This window comes from Schistocerca piceifrons, chromosome 4 (assembly GCF_021461385.2).
Source record: "Schistocerca piceifrons isolate TAMUIC-IGC-003096 chromosome 4, iqSchPice1.1, whole genome shotgun sequence".
Classification (NCBI taxonomy): domain Eukaryota; kingdom Metazoa; phylum Arthropoda; class Insecta; order Orthoptera; family Acrididae; genus Schistocerca; species Schistocerca piceifrons.
In genome coordinates, this window is record NC_060141.1 from 203,714,621 (window position 1) to 203,727,982 (window position 13,362).

The 13,362-nt window shown below is 42.1% G+C and overlaps 1 protein-coding gene across 1 annotated transcript in view; it reads left to right on the forward strand.

Moving 5' to 3' along the window:
* The window catches only part of LOC124795731, a 745,624-nt gene that overhangs the window by 35,250 nt on the left and 697,012 nt on the right, over window positions 1–13,362 (forward strand). The gene's annotated exons all lie outside the window — the stretch shown is intronic.

Sequence of the window (13,362 nt, forward strand, 5' to 3'; positions counted from 1 at the left end):
CTTTGTTAAACTTTATTAGCTTCAAAAACACAAGTTTAAGCAGGAGTCTTGCTGTATAAGCTGAACCGTCAAATATGTAAACCAAGTCATGACACAGCAGTCCATCTTCGACAAAACAATGAACTGCTGCAAGTGAACCTTCGTGATATTGTAACCATGTAACATCTCAATTGTAGGACTGAAATGTAACAAATTCAACATCTGCTGCGCATGATAACAGCCTGGAAATTACGTTTTTTAAAGTATCAACTTTTTAAAAAATCCTTGAAACAACATTATTTAACTCAATGAGGAAATTTGCTGTAAATGCGGAACCGTCAAATATTTAAACAAAGTAACGGGTCTGTAGTCGATCCCAAACAGTGATTTGCTGTCAGTCTATTTGCCTCCATTGTTACCTCGCAGAATGTCGAATATCTGGATGTGTCCACCTACTCTTGATTATGTCATTAGCAATTATATTTCTGAACATGCTAGAAGTAAAATAATAAATAATGAACTTAACACTATACATACCGAAAATGATGATTCTTCGAATTACACAGCCTTGCAAAGGCGTCGTTCATCAATGCATGCATGTAAGAAGAGGCGGTGCAGCCCTTGCCACTTCTCGAGCGTTACTGTCCAAAGCGTATCGCCGTTTCATTTTTAAATTGGAAATTACTCTTCCACTTAAAATGAGCTTGAAGTCTTATTAACATTTCAGGAAATCTGTTCTGTTGTTATTCCTGCAATTTCGCAGTACCTACTTTCTAAACTCGGAACTCTCACTTCCATGCAATTTGTATACAATAGAAGCTGCTTCTGTCCATATTTGTCAATTTCTCCTGACTCTTACATGTTCTGGGAAGTAAGCGGAATGTTATACGTCGCATTAAGAGAGTAACGGATGTCATATATGTCGGAAAAAAAACATTAACCATGTTCGGCCTTCTAGAACACCGAGATGAGTTGTATAATGAACAAAGAAAAGTCATTAATTTTTATTGCTCCTGCTGAGGGTTAAGTGGCACTTCTGCTATTCTACTAACGTACAAGTTGTTGCGAAAAGAATATGTAACTCACACAGCATCACCATATCCAATATTTAATGTGAAAGACACTAACGTTTTCACAATGAAATTTTAAGAAAGTTATTATAAGTTCTCAGTGAGATACCATATCAACTACGGACGGTGTAACTGTTGTAGCATTCCAGTTAGCTGTATCAATTCATAATGAAAACTCTCCAATATTTTATTATATTAATTAGTCTTTTGCTCCGACATAATTGTATGTGGGGGAACCATGACGGTTGGTACGATTACTACGTTTTAGATAAAAAAAGTTATAGACGGGAGACTTAGCCGTAAATAAAGTTACAATTGCCATTTAAATGGAGACAGATATTTTCGCACAACAGGCTGCAACGACGTTTTCCTTGCCGCTTGTACAAGTTGTCACACATTTTCAAGTATCAGTTGCGGCACGATTGTGTTCTAAAAGCGACTCCTAAACAACCGTGTCGATTTTAAATTGAAAGGTATTCAACAGGAGGTGATAGAGTGGTGTTGCTTCGAATGATGCATTTTGAATGTCTTACCATAGGCCTTACTTTACAAAGCTCATGGAATTTTCTCTGTGATCAGATGTTCAGTGGATGACGATGTCTAAGTGAATTGTGGAAGTGTTATGAGATACTCACTCTGGTGCTTCCATAGTAACCTCTACGCGTCGTAGCCAGTGACTTTTGCTTATCTTCTGATCTGAATTACCATTTGATTGAAAATAGTTTGAAGACAACATTGATCTTAGGGATAGGGCAATGAAATGAGTTACGGAATCTGTGCAACATCTGTAGGGTTAATGAATGAAAATGCCCTTATTAATACACATAAAATATATCTGCGTTAGTCATAGTTTGGCCCACCTGGCTAGCCGAGAGGGCTAAGGCGCTGCTTCCTGAGCGGGAAGGCGTGCCGGTCCCCTGCACGAATCCACTCCGCGCATTGTTGTCGAGGTCTGGTGTGCCGGGCGGTCTGTGGAAGATTTTTCAGGCGGTTTTCCATCTACCTCGGCGAATGCGGGCTGGATCCCCTTATTCCGCCTCAGTTGCACTGTGTCGTCGATTGCTGCGCCAACACCATTTCCACGTTTTTCCACAATTTGTCTACCACGCCAACATTTGGGGTTACACTCGTCTGGTCTCTGGTCTGTGACGTTCTCGAGGGGGGGGGGGGGGGGGGGGGGTGGTTCCACTGGGGGCCGAAGCGCACGACAATAACCTTGGGTTCAGTGTGGGGCGGCGGTGGGGTGGGTGGACTGCTGCGGCCTGTTGTGGGGTTGTGAACCACTGAGGGCTACGGCGGGACGAAGCCTCTCCGTCGTTTCTAGGTCCCAGGTTTAATACATACATACATAGTCATTGTATTGTGGGACGTAACCACAACCGTGTTCTAAAGATAAATCCAGTTAGTACCTAAATTCAGTGCTTTGGAAATATTTTCTGTATTTCGTATTGCTATTTGCAGTACAATCACCATACATGCCTCACACAGAAAGACTGATTTAATTAGCTATAGTACATAGGGCGGTAGAATATTTTCTCAATATTTCGGTTACGGGAAAGATAACTGTAGATACAGGTTTATGGAAGCTTCCTGGAAGTTCAGTGCTGTCTCTGCATTAGCTAAGAGCGCAAGCGGAAGCGACAGTGCGTTTTCATCGTATCATGTGTTGCGATAATGTAGGGAAAGATACCAATCATATTAGAGCAACTGCAGTCACTGAAGTATACAAATTTGTCTTTATATATTGTGTTAGGTGTGATTAGCTGAAATCTATTTAGCACTTTGTTACTTTCCTCACTGTCTAATGACCACTTCATGATACATCGATACTGCTGACCAATTCGGAAAGAAAGATGTGGCCATTGTGGTATCGGTAAGTTAGTCAACTATTGTTCTACTGTCTCACTTCTCTTTCTGTTTAAATTTTTATTTTTTATTTCATATTTTTTATTGGGCTGGAAACAAGTTTTTCTTCTTCTTTTTTTATAAACCACATTTAATATAAAATGTAACTTTAGTTTTGGTCGATTCTACGGTCAAGATTTTGTAATCATGGCTAACTGTAAAGTATCAAACGAGTGAGTCAAAAGCTCAGCATAAGTGGTATGAAATGAGCTTTTATCTCAAACGATCACACTTTCCTCTTATCTGAATTACCTGTACTTCACTTCAGCAGACCTGTGTACATTACAAGCAATGGTGATTGAGCACAGTAAAGAAAATGTCAGAGGTGTTTCTTCTTTCAGACATGACCATTGTTCCCGGTTGGTGCAGTACTCAAAACGTCAGCGCAATGAATCTTGGTCCGGCACAAATTTTCAACTTTCCCCATTGCTATAAAGCAATGCTCGCTCGTAACCAACGTCTAAAAATTGGTTGGTGTCTCATTTTCTTATTTATCCCTTCCACAGTTACCTTGTGGCTTACCCTGATTCCTCCGAAATGAGAAGTCATACTACTTTCAAGAAAATAATTTTTTTTGTCTCTCTTTTCCATTGTACATAGTCCCTCCCAAGATAATACTAACAAGTAATCTGAGTACTCCATGAACGAACGTAAACCGATCTACCGAAATTCTGTCGCACATCAGCTCAGAGAACAGCAACAGGTTCTACTGACGGAAATAATGCCGGTACTCCACGATATGACCCAATTCAAAATGTTATGCTTCGAGCATTAATACTTATAGATACACTTGCTGGACGGCTTCCGTCTAGGTTTTCTGTAAATAACCGTAAGAGTTGACTTGCATACAGTATTTCTGCTGCAATGTTACTCCATATGAGATGGGTGTCAAACACACTGCCATAGACTAATATCTTAAGTATCAACTGATATGAAACGATTCGTATCAGAGATACGTGGAAAAAATGTCAAGCTTAAGTAGTAATTTGAAACAAGATATGCAGTTTCTAAAATTATGGAAGTTGTTTTCTTTGTTTTTTTTTTGTCAGTTAAAAATTGGGTCAGTGCTCAATAAAATGCAAAAATGCACCACACAAAATTCACTGGTGTGCGTTATTTATAAATATTTACCAGCCATGTTTGGAAAAAAAAACCCTATCAAACTAAATTCATGTTTGCAAGTTCTTATCGATGAGAGCAGATTTTTACAGTTCTGAAGGAAAATAAATCGTCCGTCATCACAGCAATTAGTGTTGTTCGTCTTGGGTCAGTTTTGGAAGTCATAACCTCAAAGAAAATTCCTTCTGAAATAGAAGCTACAGTGTTAGAGAAGACATCCCAAGTGTAAGGATGAAAACTTTAATTTTGTCATTATTCTCCTCCTTTCTTATACACTCCTGGAAATTGAAATAAGAACACCGTGAATTCATTGTCCCAGGAAGGGGAAACTTTATTGACACATTCCTGGGGTCAGATACATCACATGATCACACTGACAGAACAACAGGCACATAGACACAGGCAACAGAGCATGCACAATGTCGGCACTAGTACAGTGTATATCCACCTTTCGCAGCAATGCAGGCTGCTATTCTCCCATGGAGACGATCGTAGAGATGCTGGATGTAGTCCTGTGGAACGGCTTGCCATGCCATTTCCACCTGGCGCCTCAGTTGGACCAGCGTTCGTGCTGGACGTGCAGACCGCGTGAGACGGCGCTTCATCCAGTCCCAAACATGCTCAATGGGGGACAGATCCGGAGATCTTGCTGGCCAGGGTAGTTGACTTACACCCTCTAGAGCACGTTGGGTGGCACGGGATACATGCGGACGTGCATTGTCCTGTTGGAACAGCAAGTTCCCTTGCCGGTCTAGGATTGGTAGAACGATGGGTCCGATGACGGTTTGGATGTACCGTGCACTATTCAGTGTCCCCTCGACGATCACCAGTGGTGTACGGCCAGTGTAGGAGATCGCTCCCCACACCATGATACCGGGTGTTGGCCCTGTGTGCCTCGGTCGTATGCAGTCCTGATTGTGGCGCTCACCTGCACGGCGCCAAACACGCATACGACCATCATTGGCACCAAGGCAGAAGCGACTCTCATCGCTGAAGACGACACGTCTCCATTCGTCCCTCCATTCACGCCTGTCGCGACACCACTGGAGGCGGGCTGCACGATGTTGGGGCGTGAGCGGAAGACGGCCTAACGGTGTGCGGGACCGTAGCCCAGCTTCATGGAGACGGTTGCGAAAGGTCCTCGCCAATACCCCAGGAGCAACAGTGTCCCTAATTTGCTGGGAAGTGGCGGTGCGGTCCCCTAAGGCACTGCGTAGGATCCTACGGTCTTGGCGTGCATCCGTGCGTCGCTGCGGTCCGGTCCCAGGTCGACGGGCACGTGCACCTTCTGCCGACCACTGGCGACAACATCGATGTACTGTGGAGACCTCACGCCCCACGTGTTGAGCAATTCGGCGGTACGTCCACCCGGCCTCCCGCATGCCCACTATACGCCCTCGCTCAAAGTCCGTCAACTGCACATACGGTTCACGTCCACGCTGTCGCGGCATGCTACCAGTGTTAAAGACTGCGATGGAGCTCCGTATGCCACGGCAAACTGGCTGACACTGACGGCGGCGGTGCACAAATGCTGCGCAGCTAGCGCCATTCGACGGCCAACACCGCGGTTCCTGGTGTGTCCGCTGTGCCGTGCGTGTGATCATTGCTTGTACAGCCCTCTCGCAGTGTCCGGAGCAAGTATGGTGGGTCTGACACACCGGTGTCAATGTGTTCTTTTTTCCATTTCCAGGAGTGTATTAACACTCAAAATGAAGTATATATCTATGAATAAGTAAAAGGCTTAAGGTTTTTCTGAGACCGGAACCTTACTTTAATCGTTATTTTTGCTTCTTTATATGCACTGATTCAAAATAAACCCGTTCTCTAAAAATTACTATTTTTTACATGCTATCCACATGAATTTACGCCTTTTTTACCTGGGCCAGTTTAGCCTTCCAATTTTAACTTTAGCTGCACGGTACTACAGCGTGATATCTAACTAAACAACAAATTTGGGAATAATAAAAGCACTTTACAAGCAATAGTCATTGCTACAGGAAGCTTCTACACAGCGAATGCTCAAGGTACTTTATTATCTCGTGCTCGCTGAAAATTATGTTCACAGTCGTGCTGTCATCAGCTGCATGTATTGAATTACTTGATCATTTTATGTGTTGCCACAGGTTGCGTTTTTCTGAATATTTTTACAAGGAGTGCTGTATAATGTACGTTTCGATGTTCTGTCGTCGCTGACAGTAATAAACGTTAACACAGTCCATAGCAGTAGCACTTCCACTCCGAAAACATAGTACTTTTGTTTTACTAGCAGCCAATACAAAATATCGACGTTGTAAAGAAAAAAGAAAGGAAGAGTAGCTATTTATCATGGCTTGATTTGAGCTGAATAAAGGTGTAGAAGCACAATGAAAACATGTTTTTTTGATATAAGCTTATTACAGACTGCGGATGCTTTTATTACGCAGTAATATTTTGGCAGCGCTGAAATGAATTCCCATAGCAGAGAAAATGTTGGGTAGTAGCATTGTTTCATTTACCAGCTATTTTATTCAATATTTCTCTTTCATCTCCCTTGAAGTGAATAAACATATCGAGTTCTGCACTTAAATTCGTTGTATAACATTCCTCGTACCCTCTATTGTATTACGCCTCCGGGCTATTGTAGCAAATTGAATTTTCTCATGTGCGTAGGAAGGAAGACTAGGATAGGTTTCTGTTGACAGCAGGACATCAGAGACGGATGGAAAGCTCATATAGAACAAACATGGGTAAAATATCTCACGTACCATCCTTAATTGATTCATCCTGTCATTTGTGGTTATTGATTTAGGTAAGCCCCTCTAAACTTGAATTTCGGTTGTCGTTTGGGGATTTGAACGCTCTTCTTCCACTCAGTGATTGTCTTAACATGCAGGGCACCTTGCTCTTTACTGTACGAGAAGAGGTGCTTTAGCTTTGTCCTAGAGATCATAATTCGTAGCAACTGTTGAAAGTGGTGACGTGCCAATATCATTGCAATCCAAGACCTGATATTTTCAGTGAGAGAGAGATTTGGAGAACGTGCTGGCCAGGGTAACAGTCGAACACTTCTGTATCGAGGTATGTCAGAATAGTGCAAGCAACATATGGTTTTGCACTACCTTGTTGAAAGATAAAATGACAGTACACCAAGGATTTTAACACGACCTGTATGTAGCCGATGTTCTTCTCTTTATCCGTTATACTTACCACTGGTGATCGTGTTATATATCAAGAAGCATCCCATACCAGCAACCCAGATGCTAGGCTCACATGATGATGATGAATGCAATCTGGGGGCGTTCATTCCACTTTCTTTTGAGAAGATGAAATGTCGCAACATCCGTGTTGATGGTCGTCTTGTAGGAAACAGAGCCACTTGCTGAGTTAAGGTACGCGAGTTGACTACACCATCCTGTATGATCGAGTCCTTGCGGGCCCTAGTCGCATGGAACAGTTGGGATCTTGCAAGGCGCTGAGTTCGGGCTTCCTGAATCCATCGATTTCATATTTGCATGACAGTTGTGAAATACCTACGAGCGCGCGCTGCAATATCACTGAGCGATTAAAGCCAGCCACGAGATGTCACGATGCTATTATTGTCGAATACCGATACCTGCTGGCTGTTTTTTCCCTTCTTTACAAAGTATGATCTCCTCCTAAACAGCATTAAATGTGATATATAAGTGAGAACATTCTACGTAACCTTTCCTTTTGTGGAGGATGTAGACAGCATTACTGCCACTTAGTGCGGCTCCGCTGAAATGCAATTCACCTGAATATCCAATTTTTTTGTTGTATCCTGTCGCATGGGTGTTGCAAGTTTAATGACCAACAGGAAGCTATATACAAGGAATGTAATGAAAGGAACGCAAGTTGACAGGCATAGGGAGCAAGTATGTTTGGAGTGTGGTGGACACCAAACACTTTCTCCTCTAGTATTGCCTCCGACATTTTTCAATTTATTATATGCAGTTTTGATGCATCAGGCCAATTTACAACTGACCGTGTGGATCAATCCAGTGAAAGGGCAGGGAAAGAAAGGTTCAAATGGCTCTGAGCACTATGACGCTTAGCCGGCCGGGGTGGCCGAGCAGTTCTAGGCACTACAGTCTGCAACCGCGCCACCGCTGCACTCGCAAGTTCGAATACTGCCTCGGGCATGGATGTGTGTGATGTTCTTAGGTTAGTTAGGTTTAAGTAGTTCTAAGTTCTAGGGCACTGATGATCTCAGAAGTTAATTCCCGTAGTGGTCAGAGCCATTTGAACCTTTTGAACTATGGGACTTAACTTCCGGTGTCATCAGTCCCCAATAACTAAGAACTACTTAAAGCAAACTAACTTTAGGACATCACACACATCCATGCCCGAGGCAGGATTCGAACCTGCGACCGTAGCGGTCGCGCGCTTCCAGACTGTAGAGCCTAGAACCGCTCGGCCACTGCAGCCGGCCGGAATGAAAGGAAGACGGGGGTGTACGCCCCGTGGACAATGAGGCCATTAGAGACGGAGAATATGCTCGGTTTGAGGAAGCACGCACAAAGAAATCGGCCACGTCCTTTCAGCGGAACCGTACTTGAATTAAACTTAACCGATATATATCTCCAGCATTTTGGGTTAATAACTGGACAGCAACTTGTTGTAAACAGTTTGGCATAGAACACAGCGAAAGTTGCAAGATTGAGTTTTTTTTGTTTATTGATAACTAGTTTCGGGTTACCTCAAGTAATTTTCCATTAAATAAAAAAAAAACTGAATTTAGGAACTTTGGCTGTTTTCTACATGAAACTGGCTAAACAATTTTGGGAATCCGTAGTAAACCTACTTTTGGATGAGTAGGCAGTGTCCTGAACTGCCTCTCTCCCGAGTTCCATCTCGTTGGGGTTACTGTAGCAACATTTTTTTGCGAAATTGAATGCTGTCTTACTGAGTACATGGTGTCGCGGTTGAGCTGTATCTGAATAAGTGAAAAAGATCACACCGAATACGGACCGAACGCAAGACCACGAACAGCGAGGAAAATGTGCTTCTGTGCATTACTGGACTGATCAACGCCCTAGGAGACCGATATTTCTCGTGAAGTCGTGTTGGTGTAAAAAGTAAGGATGAATTTCAAGTAAGGGTGCTCCGAGAGGGGAGCGATGGTCGCGAAGAGAGGGCGAGAAGGAACACTTGTTGACAGCGGTCTGCACACCGCGCCGCTAACTCTGCAGACAGCAGAGGGTGGTGGAGGACCTTCAGTGTGAGTTCTCTGCAGCATTCTAATCTGGAACGAGGAATAAGGACCAAAGGCGACACGTACTCTATTATAACTACACGAACATTCCGTCTCGTTTGAATAGACGTGAAGCACGTATTACTCCTCTTCTGAGACGCAACGTATGCTAACGGAAGGCTGCAAAATACAGACAAGATCCCACGGAGGCTCGTCGGGAATATGTGATTGGCTCGATGAATATTTGACTAATGGAACACAGTAAGTTATACTGCATGGCGAATGTTCTGCGGAAACGAAAGTAACGTTGGGTGATACCTAAGGAAGTGCAGCAAGTAGTCTTATGTTCTTAACATACGTAAACGAATTATCTGGCGGAATCATCAGCACTGGCACATTGTTTGCTGACAGTGTTGTTATGCGCAGGAACGTCGATCCTACGGAAATGCAGGAAAACGTGGCTATAATGGCTACTTAGTGCAGTGAATGAATTTTAAATGTAGATAAACGTACGACAGTGCCTACGAAAAAGAGAGGAAAATCCCCTAAGTTATCCGATTAGAACACTAGTTGCGAATACCTAGAGCACTTCGCGTTGTATACTTATTTTATCGGTAATAGCAAGATGTGACATGAAATAGGTCTGTCACGTAAAATCACGGTTATGAAAGGGGAGTGTAAGACGTACACGAGGGCGTGCTGAAAATTAATGCCACGGAATTGTTTATGTGATAACCCGTCAAGCTTTTTACATAAAACAGACGTTATTAACATTTTCCATCCTAATTGCACATGTCTAAATATTTTCAGCTCTCTTCCGCGAGAAGGTTCCACATTGTAGCGTGTAACATGGCGGCTTGCAACGTAACTATGTCGATGCTTGAGAAACAGCGTGCTGTAATCGAGTTTTGAATTAAAAGAGTTCGTCCGGACATGGACTGTCCTCTCCTTCAGCCATGACAGTGCCAGGCCACACACGAGCACTGCGAAACGTGCAACAATCCGACGCACTCGCTTCACTGTCATCGATCATCCCCCCTACAGTCCCCTAGGCCCCATCCGATTTCATCTGTTTACAAACCTTACAGAGCACTGTCGAGGGCTTCACTTTGATAGTGACGAAGCTGTGCAAGCAGGGGTAAGGTTGTGTGTCCGACAGCAAAGTCAAACACCCTACAGAGACGTTATTAACATTTTCCATCCTTATTGCACACGTCTAAATATTTTCAGCTCTCTTCCGCGAGAAGGTTCCACATTGTAGCGTGTTGGCAGAAACGTGTTCGTCACCGGAGTGAATGTGTTGAGAAATAAATCCGTAGACATAAACAGTAAACATGTAGAATGTTAATAACGTTTGTTTTATTCAGAAAGCTTCAAGACTTTCACATAAAAAATTCGGTGGCATTACATTTCAGTACTCTCTTGTACATGTCAAATGAGTTTTGGAAAAATACTATGCATCTGTCAATGAAGTTATATGCAAGGCGTTAGTGTGGCCAATTCTAGAATGTTATTGTGTTATTGGGAGTCTTGATCAAGTAGGCCTGACAACGGATACGGAACGGTTTCAGAGAGGCACCTTAATATCGTAATAAATTGTAACAAAAATTCGGGGAAAACGTAAAGAAGAATCCAAGGAAGAAGGACGATATGACTATCGCGATCCCCTGTTCAATAATTGTGGAGAAAGTGTACTAAAAAACAAAAGACTGTGTCAGCATTATACTGGTTCCACCGCATATACAGCGTACGGATCATGAGATGAAGAGGCATTAGGGTACTAACAGATGCATATAAACAGCTCAAAACTTGAGAGGAATGGGATAAAAAGTAGATACGATGCAGTATCTTCCACAGCAGACGGGGTGTTAAAAAACTACGTATACAAATTTATAGAGTGTTAAGAAAAAGTAGAAAGAATACAATTTTTATGCGACAAAAACATCACAGGAACGTTGTTTTCCATCCAGCACCCATGAAGGTTTCGCCGCTAGTGGTGTACGGAGACGGCATTCCAACTCGCGAGTCATTCATAGTGTCTTAGAGATTTTGTTGAAAATGTCGTCTGTTTACATAAATGCACAACTGGCACCTGTGCGCTAGTGACTGTTCTAAACACAACGAGGTGTTCCACCCATAACGGTGGCAACTTGAGCCAAATGGACAATCAACTCTCCAGGAGCAGGAGTATCTATCAGTGTCCTGTGCACAAAACGTTCCAATCACCCACCCTCCCCCCCCCCCCCCCCACACACACAAAGAAAACCATGAGACTGGGAGAACTGGCTTATCGCTTCCAATACAAAACTCGTGCAAAAGTTGTCTAAATGTTCTAAGCACAATAATTTACTGAAAAACGTATTACGTGTTTGTCTAGTAAACAGAAAAACTTTTCCCTCGATAATAACGCAACATGGCTGACATGCTGCTGAAAATGTTGTTAGTAGACAGCAATAAGAATCAAATAACTCATTTGTTAGAAATCTCATCAACACGTGGCAGTTACTGCTGAAGCATTTGTATTTAAAAGTACTATCCACGTCATCATTTACCAGACAAAATCTATTTTAAACTTTATTTTTCAGGGAAAGACAAATTCAAACGTAATTAAACGGACTGACATTTCGAATGTAGTCGCTTGCCGTTAGACACTTCTATTGTGGAGGAACCACTAGTTACAACTCTTTGTGCGGAATGTGTTTGCACGACGATATAATTGACATTTAATAACATACAAATAGCTGCTTTTCATTCGAAATATTCCAAATAATTTACTGATGAATGTTATTCACTTGTACGTATAGTGTGTGTAATGGTTGTTTCTGCAGTAAAAATCTCGTTGGATGAATTTTCGTCAAATAATTAATGTTTTAAAGTGGCAGGGTTTATCCTGTATTAATTAAAATATCACCTCTAGCTTTCATTTGATTGCCTGTAGTGAGAGAGTTTTATATCTTGCGAGGTATGCAAAATCATTGTGCTACAAAATATAATAAATATGATGCAATACGACCTACTTTTATTACCAAAAAAGGTATCATAGCTTAGTTTCCTACAACGTGCCTCAAGGAAAGTTTATGCCCCTCATGTTCTTCTTAATATACATGTGCAAAATTTTTGTATTTACAGGTGTGCGCAATACAGGAAATGAACGTGTACATTGGGTTTACTCAAAAATATCGTTAAAAGTGTATTTAATGTGTCTGATTTCATACACATCAGAAGATAATTATACACTGTGTTTCGTTAAAATGTAACATATGTTACGTAAATTTAAGTTAGGAATCGATGGTACTTTGGTCTACAAGAGTGAATAAGTTATCGAACTTGTACCGATTCTTGGTCTCTTATGACTAAAACATCATCGAATAAATGGTCCAAAAATTATTTTAAATGGTTCAAATAGCTCTGAGCACTATGGGACTTAACATCTGAGGTCATCAGTCCCCTAGGTCATAGAACTACTTAAACCTAACTAACCTAAGGACATCCATGCCCGAGGCAGGATTCGAACCTGCGACCGTAGCAGTCACGCGTTTCCGGACTGACGCGCCTAGAACCGCTCGGCCATTGCGGCCGGCTGAATAAGTGGAACTAGGCATCAACATACTATGTGGGAGGTGAAAACAGTAGCTTTAATTAACATGAAAATGGATGTCCAAGCTATTAGATCACTTAAAAATGTAATAAAGTGGCCTAGACCACATAAATTTATTTTATTCAAAAGAAAAAAAAGGAGAAAAAGGTGACCGGTTTCGATTTATAACTGATCATCCTCAGACGGTTACATACTCATTGTTGACTGCTGGAGCTGATGACATGGAGCGCTAACTGCTCTAAGTTGGACTGAAGGGAAAATTCTGAGTTGATAGTATTTCATAAACGCTGATATTTTCTGAAACTATTTCTCAAAAAATTAGATCTCTTCTATATCTCTGGGATACATACTATCTCACACTCTGTCTGAAATGGAACATCTAAATCTCGCCATCGTTTGTTTTTAAAACCCTAGCAACAGACATATTTCCAGATTAAATTATGGGAATCTAGGTCTCCCTGTTACACCAACTGATGATGGCCTAAATATGCCGAAACATG